The sequence below is a fragment of the Danio rerio genome, chromosome 22 (assembly GCF_052040795.2).
Source record: "Danio rerio strain M-AB ecotype USA chromosome 22, GRCz13ab, whole genome shotgun sequence".
NCBI classification, from domain to species: Eukaryota; Metazoa; Chordata; class Actinopteri; order Cypriniformes; family Danionidae; genus Danio; species Danio rerio.
This window is the reverse complement of record NC_141042.1, coordinates 1,362,067-1,375,607: the sequence shown is the minus strand read 5'-3', so window position 1 is coordinate 1,375,607 and position 13,541 is coordinate 1,362,067. Positions and strand designations below refer to the sequence as shown.

The following is a 13,541-nucleotide window of genomic DNA, read 5'->3' as shown; positions in this document are numbered from 1 at the left end:
CCGAAGCTTGGATGGAGCGCTTGGAGGAGTGGGAGGTCCGCGAGCCCTTAGGCGGCGGATTATCTCCCGCTGAGACCCTCAGATCTGCCCGAGCGCCCGCTGCAGAGCAGGAGGCAACTCGGGTGGCTCGCTCTCTTACGAAAGTTAGCCGCAATCTCAACTGCGCAACGGTCATGGCATCGCAATGACGACATGAACCGCCCCCGAGCACCACATTAACATGCTGGACCCTCAAACATGCAATGCAGTGATCGTGTCCATCATCCGGAGCCAGGAAACCCCCGCAACTAGAAACACACAGTCGGAGCGCCGTCCTGAAAAGGACGTGCTGCTCGACTGTGTTGCTCTTTTAGGAGAGTTGCAACTATACGCACCGCTCTGGAGGACCGGACCCAAAGAAACGTCAGGCAAGGAAGAATCCTAGCTAGACCGTCCGACGCCGCGTAGACTCACTCTGGACCGGGAGACACCCGTTCGCTCGGAAGTCGCTGTAGCAGCAAGAGGAACCCTCATAAACTCGATCAGAAAAGTCTTTTCAGTTTAAAAGGATGGCATTTGCTCGCTCCACGTGTGCTTATATGCTGGGATAATTGGCAATGAAGCACACCTGCGCAAGCTTACGCTGCCAATTCATTGGCCCATTCTATACTCTTTCAGACAAGCGGCTTCTGAACCGAATCCTCACATATTTGGATTTTTTAGATCAAATCCACCTATAGCATTTCCGTTCCCCTACCGAAGGGGAACCACAGAGTTATGGGATTAGCACATAATCAATCTGTAAACACATTTGTACTTTAAATAAGGGAAATAAACATGCGTTATGGATGTGAGTTTGCAGCATATAACATACTTTGTAGAAATTCTGTGAATTAAACTGCACAAGCCAACAGAAATAATGGTCATCAACAGTATAAAAAATGTCTCATAGAACAAAAATTGTTGACTTTATTTTACATGACATTTTTGCATTTATGAGGAAAAAGTGTCATTTTGGATGTGACATGTAAAATTGTCATTTGCGTCACTTTAGTGAATCAAATATTATAGTTTGAAAACATTGACAGAGACATTGAGACATTTTTGAGTGTTTCTAAAGTACTGTAAAATACAAGCCTACACAAAAAGCGTATAAACGGTTTCCATATTTTAGTAAAAACAATCTTTTTTATGGCAGGGTTGACATTTGCATGGAATTGCTCTTTTATTCAATTTATGCTAGTTACTTAGGGTGTTTACATTTATAAATCTGTAAGAGAATATTAACCTGAAGATTTCGGAATGTCTATGTACTTTCTGGTGACTACAACACAAATAAATAAATACAGTGATTCATTCATGAAAATTGTGTTCCTCTTTCAACAAGATTCTAAACAGTAATAATTTTTTTTTTTTACAAAACATTTACAATAGTTACATACTGATCTGTTATCATTTTGTTTGAAAAGGTGTTCTTCACAAAATAACCTGCTTGTACATGAACACTACAAAGCCAAAAGCACAATATTAATAATAGTTATACACAGCATCATCTTAAGTGTCTAACGTTAAGTGTCTAATTGACATCCGTAACCATTAATGCACGGTTAGCCTAATAATATCAATAAATTTAAAAAAGAATAGCAGCTCGCTGGTATATTCTGACAAAATGCCCAGACTTTTCCAGGGTTCAACGCTAAGGATTTTTTCTACTGGCCTGATCGGGCCAGTGGTTCTGATTTTTACTTGCCCGGCCAAAATTTTCACTGGCCCCACCTAAAAAAAAAGAAGCTAATAGCTATTTGACTGTGTGTGTGTGTGTGTGTGTGTGTGTGTGTGTGTGTGTGTGTGTGTGTGTGTGTGTGTGAAAGGCTTAACGAGGTTAATTAGGTTAACTAGACAGGCTATGGTAATTAGGCAAGTTATTGTATAATGATGGTTTATTCTGTAGACAGTCTGAAAAACAATTAGCTTAAGGGGCTAATAAATTTGACCTTAAAATAATTCATAAAAAATTAAAAACTGCTTTCATTTTAGCCAAAATAAAACAAATAAGACTTTCTTCAGAGAAAGTCCTTTGCCCTTCTCTCACAACTAATAACACAGCAATTCTCATCCACGCATTAGTTACTTCACGTCTTGACTACTGTAATGCACTTCTTTCTGGACTTCCTTCCAAACTTCTCCATAAACTCCAACTGGTTCAGAACCATGCAGCTCGTGTCATCTCTAGGACCCCATCTCACGAGCACGTCACACCACTCCTCTATCAGCTTCATTGGCTTCCAGTAAAATATCGAATTGATTTTAAAATATTACTTCTAACTTTCAAGGCACTCCATAATCTCGCTCCTCAATATCTCACTGAACTTCTCCATATCTACACCCCTTCTCGTACCCTTAGGTCAGCTAACAACTTCACTCTGGCACCACCTCGCACTCGACTGAGCACAATGGGAGACAGATCTTTTAGCTCTATGGCTCCTCGGCTATGGAACTCACTTCCATTAGACCTTAGGAGCAGTGATAGTCTTCACAATTTTAAATCACGTCTAAAAACCCATCTTTTTAAGCAGGCTTTTACTTAACAATTTTTTATCATGTTTTTATTATGTTCTTTTTCGCTATTGCGTTTTAACTTGTTTGGTCATTGATTGTTTTTAGTAATGTTTAAGTTGTTTAGCATGTCTGATGATGCTTACTGTAAGGTGACCTTGGGTGTCCAGAAAGGCGCCATTTATAAATAAAATGAATTATTATTATTATTTCCTTGCTCTGTTAAACATAACTTAGGAAATATTTTAAAAAGAAGAAAAAAAACAACAAAGTGGGGCTAATAAATCTGACTTCAAGTGTATATATATTTACAGTAATTTTTGAAATGTTTTTTAAGGAAAATTATTCAGTTCATCAAGGCTATATTTATTAAATGTAAAAAATGTTAAATTGTTAAATATTCATCAACATTTTAAATAACTACTTTGTTATTGTATGTAGTTTCAAATAAAATTATTACTCCAGACATTATTGATTTTATTACTATTACCATTAATAAATATAATAATAATTAATATTAGTGATTTCTGAAGGATCATGTGACTGGAGTAATGAAGCTGAAATTTCATCTTTATAATCACTGGAATAAATTAAATTAAAGTACTTTTGAACAGTTATTTTATAGTGCAACATTTCACAATTTGTATTTATGATGAAATGATTGCAGCCTTGGTGAGCAGAAGAAGCTTGTTTTAACATATTTAACAATCATACTTACCCCAAACTTTTGACCAGTTGTGTATAGAATACTTTATAAGCGAAAATGTGCACTTTAATTTTAACAACCCACAGACATCATCACCAAATACAAATCAGAGAGGTCAGACTTTCTCATACAGAGCCTCATTTCACTTGTCAGGTTTTGTAACAATCTATCGATTGAATTAATCAATCTATTAAAGAAACGTTGGCTAGAATTCTGCATTTTAGGCTTACATTATAGAGAGACATAGCAGATGAACCGAGACTTCATCAGATCGCGAAGATCAATGTTGATCTGTCTTTTGAGCTGTCAGAGTGGAAATGAACAAAACAACTGGCCTAACACAACATATTATATGATTAAAATAAGGAAAAATGATCAGATATTAACTTCGGTCAATTTTCCTAACGGATAAACCGAGATCAGGCTGGATAAACAGCTCTCGGTAATATTTCAGCATGCTTTCACTTTCGCATTTACCGGTAAGAATGACATCTCGCCCTGCTCATCATTCTCTCTTCATATACAGTGAGAGTAAAAAGTATTTGATCCCTTTTGTTGGTTTGCCCACTAATAAAGACATGATCATTCTGTACTTTTAATGGTAGATGTGTTCTAACATGGAGAGACAGAATATCAAAAAGAAAATCCAGAAAATAACTTTAAAGAAAATATTTTAATTCATTTGTATTTCATTAAGGGGAAATAAGTATTTGATCCCTTTAGCCAAAAGCACCTAATACTTGGTGGCACAGCCTTTGTTTGCAAGCACAGCGGACAGACGTTTGTTGTACTTAACCACAAGGTTAGCACACATATCAGGGGAAATTTTGGCCCACTCTTCTTTGCAGATCACCTTCTCCCAATCACTTCGCACATCTTTGAGGTGATCATTGGCATACTTTAGGCGGGCCTTCACATGTGCCTTCTTAAGCAGGGGTACCTTTCGGGCACTGCAGGATTTTAATCCATTGCGGCGCAAAGTGTTGCCAATTGTTTTCCTGGTGACTGTGGTCCCAGCTGCCTTGAGGTCATTCACTAACTCCTGCTGTGTGGTTGCAGGCCGATTTCTCACAGTTCTCATGATCATTGCCACCCCACGAGGTGAAATCTTTTGTGGAGCACCAGACCGAGGTCTATTGATGGTCAGGTTATACTTCTTAAACTTTCTCACAATTGCACCAATGGTTGTTACTTTAATACCCAGCATCTTGCTGATGTTTTTGTAGCCCGTTCCAGATTTGTGCAGGTCAACAATCCTGTTTCTAAGGGTCCTGAGAGAGTTCTTTGGTCTTAACCATGTTGGAGAGTTTGGAATCTGTCTGATTGTCTGATTCTGTGAACACGCGTCTTTCACACAGGTGTTTAGTTAGAACAGGTGTCTGCAATTCAGGTAACAAGTTGATTGGGAGTGTCTAACTGGTCTGTTAAAGCCAGAACTCCTAATGCATACTAGGGGATCAAATACTTATTTCCCTCAATGAAATACAAATCAATTAATATATATTCTTTAAAGTTATTTTCTGGATTTTCTTTTTGATATTCTGTCTCTCCATGTTAGAATACATCTACCATTAAAAGTACAGAATGATCAGGTCTTTATTAGTGGGCAAACCAACAAAAGCAGCAAAGGATCAAATACTTTTTACTCTCACTGTAGCCGTATATATGGCTATTACACAATAATAATACATTGTGACATAGCCTGGGTCGTTATTTCTTTGCATTGTTTTGTTTTCTCACTACAATCGATCCGCTCAATAGGACAGAGACAGTCTCATTCAGGCGATCTCGGACTGATTGATTTTGCGCAGGCGCGGATGCGGGCGCTGATGCGAGCGCTGAGCGCAACTGCTGGATAAATGCCAAACAAACCGCGCTAACGGGGGGAACGAGACAGATTCCGAAACAAACATCTATGTGTTAAAGCACTGTAAGATTGTTTTTGCACACAATTGACAGACAGTCGCAGCATGCAGCTCTGGCTCGATCTGGCAGGCAAAAAGGCAGCACTGGCCCCCGGGCCATCGGGCAGTCCTTATTGTCGAGCCCTGTTTTCCTTTGAATTATGTACTATTTTTACGTTAAATTGATTATTACATTACGTAAAACCTTAATTAATCTCACCTGAGGGTTTCAGGAAGCCACCGAGCATCAAACTGATCCTGAGAGGACGTTACCGCCAAAACGAGCAGCTTCCTAGTTTCCTGATGTGTATTCCCGAGTATTTCAGTCGTAAATCAAATCATTTGCTTCCAGATTCTCTGTGTGTCCGTGTAAAACTGTGTAAAACGAGTTTCATTTTTTTGTATCTCTGTCGAAACTCCGGTAAAGCGGTAAATACTGTGCGTCACAGGCTCTGATTCTCCTCACAACTACGGGGGCGCGCACGTACACTACACATTCGTTGTCGATCCCAATGTGACGCGATTTAGTCTTTAATGTTATAGTTTTACTTTTGATATATAAATATGTGAATTTCTTTATATAATTAAGTGATTTCTGCAAAAAAAAATTTACATTCTAACAATAAAAAATGAATTAGCTCTCTTACGAAAATAGCCAACAGGAATCCTGCAGGATTTAAATTTTTTTCTGCAGGAAATGGATGTAGGAACGTAGGACACTATGTGCAGGCAATTCTTACAGGTTTAAGAATCAAGCAAGACTTTTTACAGGAATCCTGAAGGATTATTATTTTTCCCTGCAGGATAGCTGCTGTAGGACATATTGACAATATGTGCAGGAATTTCCTACAGGTTTTACAATGGATCCAAGCAAGTGACACATCCTGCAGGATTTTATAATTCCTGGAGGACTTGCAGGAGTTATTTGTTGTAATTTGAATGAAATAAAGAAATTCTGTCACTTGTTGTTGGTAGCAATACAATATGAGTTCTAACAGATAAACAATACAACAAAAATCAAAAATTAAAAAAAAAAAACATTATAAAAATCAACCATTACTCTAAACCATTGAAATTATGCATTTATGCAAACAAACAAGCTGTGCACTTTTATGTTTCATTTCTATACTTTTTTTTCATTTATTAAAAATGTCAATCCAGCTATCTATTTTAATTCAACTCCCATCTGTTTGGTTGGATGCAAATAAAAAAAAAAAACTTCAAGACCTGTTGTCTGTGCATTTTATGAGTTCAGCGGAGTGTATCCCTCTTTCTTTTTAAATGTTTGTTGCTGTTATCCCCAATTCTCTTTCATTTTGACCTAAGCAACCTATTTTATTCTGTGTCCATTGCCTTTTTGTTGCAGCTGGAACTGGTGCCTCTTCATTTAAGTACACTTTTTACTCCATTTTTATTCTTTAAAAAGAAGCAGGTCAGGGTTATTGTTAGTGGGATTGGTAAACATAATGTGTTTTCTGCAATGTTAGAGTAAATTTAATTAGTAAATTATTATAAACATTTGTTAAACATTTAAAATAAAATAAGATATAAATGCAAAACTGAAATTAGATAATACATTGCTGCCAATAATGTATAGGTCTATTTTATACATATTATATACATATAATATAATTACAATATTTTAAGTTAATAATGACTACTACTAAAATATATGTGTGCGTATTATTTGACAAAATGGACTTACGTAGACACATTAAAACAAACATGCTTTATAAACAGACTTTTTTCTTTAGAAAATTAATTATTTGTTTGTAGAAAACGTGTGTTTTAATGAATATGTGCTTTACAGGTTCATACTCTTCCGCACTTAAAAATACGCTCGTTTTCGCCACCTACTGGCGTAACAGTGTAGTTTACATTATAAACTCCATTAAAATGAATCATTCAGAGAAAAGATTCGATTATTGAGATGACTCGCTTCACGTCGCCGACTCGAATGCACATCAGTCAACTCTCACCAACCGTCTTCTAAAGGTAAAGTACTTTTCTTAAGTTATTTTATCGTTAAAGTGCTCTAATAACTTCTCTGTTTTAATGTTAAATCAGTAAATTGCTTTGTAACACCTAAAAAAATGCTTATTTTATTTTTAAAGTCGAGATTACATTAACAAAACTAGTATATTGCTAACGTAATATACCCAGGCATACTACTGCCCATCATATCAAAACTTAATTTTAAAAAATGACTATATGAAGTTATGTTTTTTATCATTGTTAACATAAACAGCATTTTATTTTGTATTTTCACTGCTTATAATTGATGCTAATATAGTTATTTGTTACCTCAAGAAATCATTTTGATCGCCGGCCGGACAGCAAACTACCTGCTATCAAGTACATTAAGGTAAAACTGTTGTCATGGATACAGTCAGCTGTAGCCATCAGATAAATGTGTGTGTGTGTGTGTGTGTGTGTGTGTGTGTGTGTGTGTGTGTGTGTGTGTTATATATATATATATATATATATATATATATATATATATATATATATATATATATATATATATATCTATATATATATATATACTGATTTATTTTAACATGCAAGCAAATTAATAATAGAACAATACAACAGAACATTTTCACACACCTGCAGTGTTTAGCACAGAAGAGCAGAATAAACTAAATAAAATGAATAAAATAAATAGGACTGCCCTAAATTATTTTCCACCTAAATAATTAATTTATATTACAAATCTAAAACACTGACTGATTATTTTTAATAACTGACATAGGCTGTTTTTTTCCAATCATATGTTTTTTTCTTCCGTCAAATAAAAATCGCATATGTAGACTTTTTGTAAACAGTTTTGTTGTTTAAATATGATATTGCATTAATGTGCATACATGCTTTATAAGCTGTAAAATAAAAGGTAAAGCCTATTTGTTGTGTTTATTACACAGATCCAGGTCAACATCAACGCTGGTTTAGCATCAACATGTCTCGATCAAACAGCAATATTCTTCTTCCATTTTGCTTCTTTGGCAAATGTGTCTGTAGGCACGGGTTATACGTTATCGTCCCGCAAGTTAAGTATGTCTTTCAGTTGAACAAGGGGCCGAAAACAAGACGCACCTCACTGCCTTTTTGTTGACAAGAAAAAAAGAAGAGAAGAAGCACGGCCGGTCCTCTTATGAAACGATTGAATCAGCTGGGTATCGATTATGCATAAGTGTTGCTGTCTGTGTTTTTACAATTGTAATATTTAATAATATTGTGATATTTTATGATTTGTACATTCATACAGCTCTGGATAACTTAAAACAGCGATTAGACCTTCAGAGCGGTGTTAATGCGTCCTGAAGTAAAGCGAAACGGCTATAAACTCCAGCAAGATAGAGTGATTATATGCAGAGCCATATACCTTTATCTCTAAATAAAATATAACTATAGAAACTGTGTTCATCTTAACTGAAAGCCTCGTCGAGTTTGCTGACCTCACGCATCGCGCACCTGTCAGTCAGTCAGTCAGCAGGTAACCCCAAAGGGTTAAACAGACAGCGCTAAGCACTATACAGTTACAGAAAAGTTTGGGCTGTTATAATCTACTTACCTTTTAATACGTTTTGGTGCGATTATAATCCGCTATTTAAAACAACAACAACAATAACTGAATGTTTTGAATAGGTAATGTAGCCGTGGCGGGATGCATTTTGTTCCCCGCCATGGAAGAATGAATGTAGTGGAAACCAAGCTCTTTAAAAGTTCTCTGTAGTTGTCTTGACAACACAAACTGCTGCTCTGGGATGAGCCGCGTGCAAAAGATGCCCCTCTTAACGCAAAGGCGCATTCAATCGGCCCCTCAGTCAAACTAAAAATATATAAAACAATATTTTTAATCGTTTAACTGATAGCATTAATCAGTGACAAATGCACCCTTTCGGCTAACAGTTAATCTATTATTTTGAGCATCCCTAATATACATATATATATATATATATATATATATATATATATATATATATATATATATATATATATATATACAGTCTTGGGCTACAAGTAGTGACGCTACTAGCTTAGCTACATTTCTCAGTTGCGTGGCGGTAGCGTCACTACTTTCTAAATCAAATAGCTTTTAAGTAGCAAAGCTATTTTATTAGTCAAGTAGCGCAGTAGCGTCCACAAAGCTACATTTACCAATCGCGCATCAATAAGCGATGGCACCAACATTCACAGAGCTGTGAGGCCGGTGTTTGGGTGATGAAAGTAAATCCATATCCAAATCTTCTTCCTGTTTTATGGTGGTTGACAACAAACTTTTTGGTGCGTTACTGCCACCTATGGTCAGTGACGTCACCAACCAAATTAGGCTAACACGAGAAACTTGCTTGATGGAAAGAACACTGAGGGAGAAGAGTTATTTCTGAACCTCGAGAAGTACATGTTAAGATGCAATAACTTAATATCTGATGGTGTTCTCAAAAAATACTTTAGTAATTTATAGTAAGTACTTCTATAAATTACTGCATTATATAGTGTAATTTATTAATGAAGAGTTGTAAATTATATATATAAAAAATATATATTATATAAAAAAATGCCAAAATGCAGAAATTGCAGATATGGAAAATGAAAAATTATAATAATAAACTATTGAATACAAACTGTTGCACTCATTGTAAAGTTTTATTGCTGTGAGTTGAGAACATTAGTTATAGAGTAGAAACAATTTAGCTTAATCCTCCTTTATATTCATCCAGTTGCTAAGACTAGGAGTATCCCGCAAGTGCACAGAGACTCCCGAATGCCCGCAAATGAATGATAATTTCTTGCAAACCGGTCGTTAAATACATTGCACACCCCTCTCGCCCCTACTCAGATACGTCGCTCACTCCATCCCTGACACAGACACACACACACAATGCGCTGCAGACGTTTTGGCCCCAACGGCCTTCCAAACTGAAGCGACTCCCCTCAGATTCAACACGCATGATCACGTTCATCAAATTTGCTTAAACTAAGCGTCCTGAAGTATTACTGTATTTCACAAGGATTCTGACACAACAACGCGAAGCACACGCTTTCATCAGGCACGTGCACTCATAGGGCTCAACCTTTAGTAGGCGCGCGACAACACAGCTGATCAGTACGCGCGCATCCACTCTGCAGATCGAACCCCCCCCCCCCCCCCCTCTCTTCAAAAAATGTATCCTGCACATGCCCTTTGGACGGTCTCTGCACGGGCCTGGCTTTCATTGCGTTTAATGAGGAAACACGCTAAACTTGGAGGCTCATGCTGAAAGGCAGAGTAATGCCCTGTCTTTGACAGCTCGCGACTTCACCAGACGTTCTGAGTACATTCACATAAGACACCAATACTCCGATTTTAATATGATTAAGATTATACTCTTATTAAAATTCTACCGTGTAGCCTTAAAAGGAACCTTATACTTAAAGGAACACCGAGTCACGAAATGCGGAGGATTTTCTTTCTGTTCGCCATGCGGTATCAACTTACAACAGAAGTCGAAAGTTAAAAATGAAACACCCGAAATTGCATGAAACTCTGGATAACCTGTGATGCAACTAACTGTTATATACTGGAACTTGCCTTCAAAAAGGTGTACATTTCTGTACGTATAGTGCAAGTACAAATAACGTTTACTAGGTATAAGGGAACAAACTGTAATGCTTGGGTAATAAGGGGGTAACAACCAGATATTCAGCATGAAAAGTACCGCGTAAGTACAGTGAAATAATGGTGTACTTTTCTTTAAATTGCAAAAGAACAAACCATAATGTTTGCATAATAGGGGAGTAACAATAAAATATTCATCACGCAAAGAACCGCGTAAGTATATTACGTTTACGATGTACTTTTCTTCAAGTTTTGTATACATATAAAGAATTATGCAAGGATGGTGACAACCTATTGCTATCTGCAAATGTACTGTATATGCACCTGCGTGAGTACATTAGTACTCTTATTCAGTGCTTGGGTTTTATACGGGGTGTTTAATGAATAAAAGGTTTACAACCTGTGAAATTATGAACCCTTATTGTATACTGTATGCATTTTAAATCTGCAATTCAATATAAAATATATTTCCATACACTACTTACCTTATGTTTACTCGTCGATCTCACCAAAGCCATCAATGTCTCCATAACTCACTATCATATAACTTTGCTTGATTACTGCCTTCAAGATTTTACATTGTAAACTAAAGGGAACAAGGGGGGAACAAATGTGGTAATTACCCTGTTTCTACAGGTAACAAGGGAGGAACAATGCTTCACTTTAATTTACAATCCTCAAATGTGGTATTTACCCTGTAAGAACAGGGAACAAGGAGGGAACAAATACTGTATTTACCCTTTAACTACAGGGAACAAAGAGGGAAGAAGCTGAACTTTAACACACTAGTGTATACTTGAACACTAAGAACAGAGTAAACTACAGCAGCAGTTTTTATTGATTGAAGACCAAATTGCTACATTTTTCTATAAAGCATCAGCTATACATTTACTGAAATGCAACAGTTAGCCCCCCTGTGCAACAGCAGTAAAGATGCGAGCCTGTTTTAATCTACATTGAACCCTGACGGTAGGCCTATATCAAGCAAAGTTATATGATAGTGAGTTATGGAGACATTGATGGCTTTGGTGAGATCGACGAGTAAACATAAGGTAAGTAGTGTATGGAAATATATTTTATATTGAATTGCAGATTTAAAATGCATACAGTATACAATAAGGGTTCATAATTTCACAGGTTGTAAACCTTTTATTCATTAAACACCCCGTATAAAACCCAAGCACTGAATAAGAGTACTAATGTACTCACGCAGGTGCATATACAGTACATTTGCAGATAGCAATAGGTTGTCACCATCCTTGCATAATTCTTTATATGTATACAAAACTTGAAGAAAAGTACATCGTAAACGTAATATACTTACGCGGTTCTTTGCGTGATAAATATCTTATTGTTACTCCCCTATTATGCAAACATTATGGTTTGTTCTTTTGCAATTTAAAGAAAAGTACACCATTATTTCACTGTACTTACGCGGTACTTTTCATGCTGAATATCTGGTTGTTACCCCCTTATTACCCAAGCATTACAGTTTGTTCCCTTATACCTAGTAAACGTTATTTGTACTTGCACTATACGTACAGAAAAGTACACCGTTATTTCACTGTACTTACGCGGTACTTTGCGGGTTGTAAAAGAAAGCGTTACCCATTATTATTTCTAAAAAGAACCTACTGAAAAAGAAATTTGAACCTGGGGATGTTGTGGATGTTGCCTATGAGGGTTAAAGTTCACCAGCCACAGTTCTAGACACTGAAGGTAAAAAATAAAGCAAACATCAAGACTTGTGATCATGAGTAGGCATTGGACAATATCTGGTTTTAAGGTTTATGTCAGTTTGAAAAAGTCACGTTTTTATAACCACTAATATTATCTGCTATACCATTTCTATTTATAAAGTTTTTTTATGTGTTGTAAAGAATCTGTGTTTTTGAAACTAATGACGACAGCAGCAGTCAGTAATTTATTTTAATTATTTAGCCTGACATGTTTGTCATTTCAAAATATTTAAAATCTTTCCTAAAATAACATTTTTAGTTTTTTTTACTCAGATATTTAAAGATAACTTATTTTAGAGCAGTAATCACAATATTGTGATATTTTTATCCAAGGTTATCCTACCAATAGAAACTTATACCAGCCCATGCCTAATCAGGATTGAAAATAAGTATTTTCAACTTTATTATTATTTCTCTTTAGAGAACAAAGAAACTCTCAAGGGGAGGATATTCAGGAAAGGGGAATTTACAGACGTAGTACAGAAGAAATTTCCTAACATACCAATACAATTTATCAGGGCAGCACTCAGGGAAAAAAGTAAATGATGAGCACAAGTTACAAGTAAGGTAATAATGTGTACACGCACACACACACACAAACACACACTTGTATGGACCCTTTTCACATTTGCGTGTTTTTTAGCAGCAGAAATCATTGTAGTTGGTAAACTCCGAGCGCAGTGAATGAGAAAGTACAACTTTTTTTTTTTTTACAATTCTATTTGCTACAGAAAATATTGTCAGATTTACTGTCCTGCCCCCATAGACACCTCATTATATACTGCTCGCATAAACGATGATTTGTTTTTTGGTAATATGACGTAAATATTGTATTACTCATAAATACATATAAATGTACATAAGTTTAAAAAATATCTAAATATTAAAAACTTTAAGGTGTTTAGGATGCTGATGACTTGTGAAAAGGGTCCATTGGTTGTTTATGGGGATTCTTCATAGCTGTAATGGTTTTTATACTGTACAGACTGTATTCTGCCCTACACCAACTCTAGCACTTACAGGAAAGTTTTTTTTTTTTTTTTTGGAAAATGGAG

The 13,541-nt window shown here is 36.1% G+C and overlaps 1 protein-coding gene across 1 annotated transcript in view; it reads right to left on the bottom strand.

Moving 5' to 3' along the window:
* The window catches only part of LOC147838311 (uncharacterized), a 441,300-nt gene that overhangs the window by 365,781 nt on the left and 61,978 nt on the right, over positions 1–13,541 (bottom strand). The gene's annotated exons all lie outside the window — the stretch shown is intronic.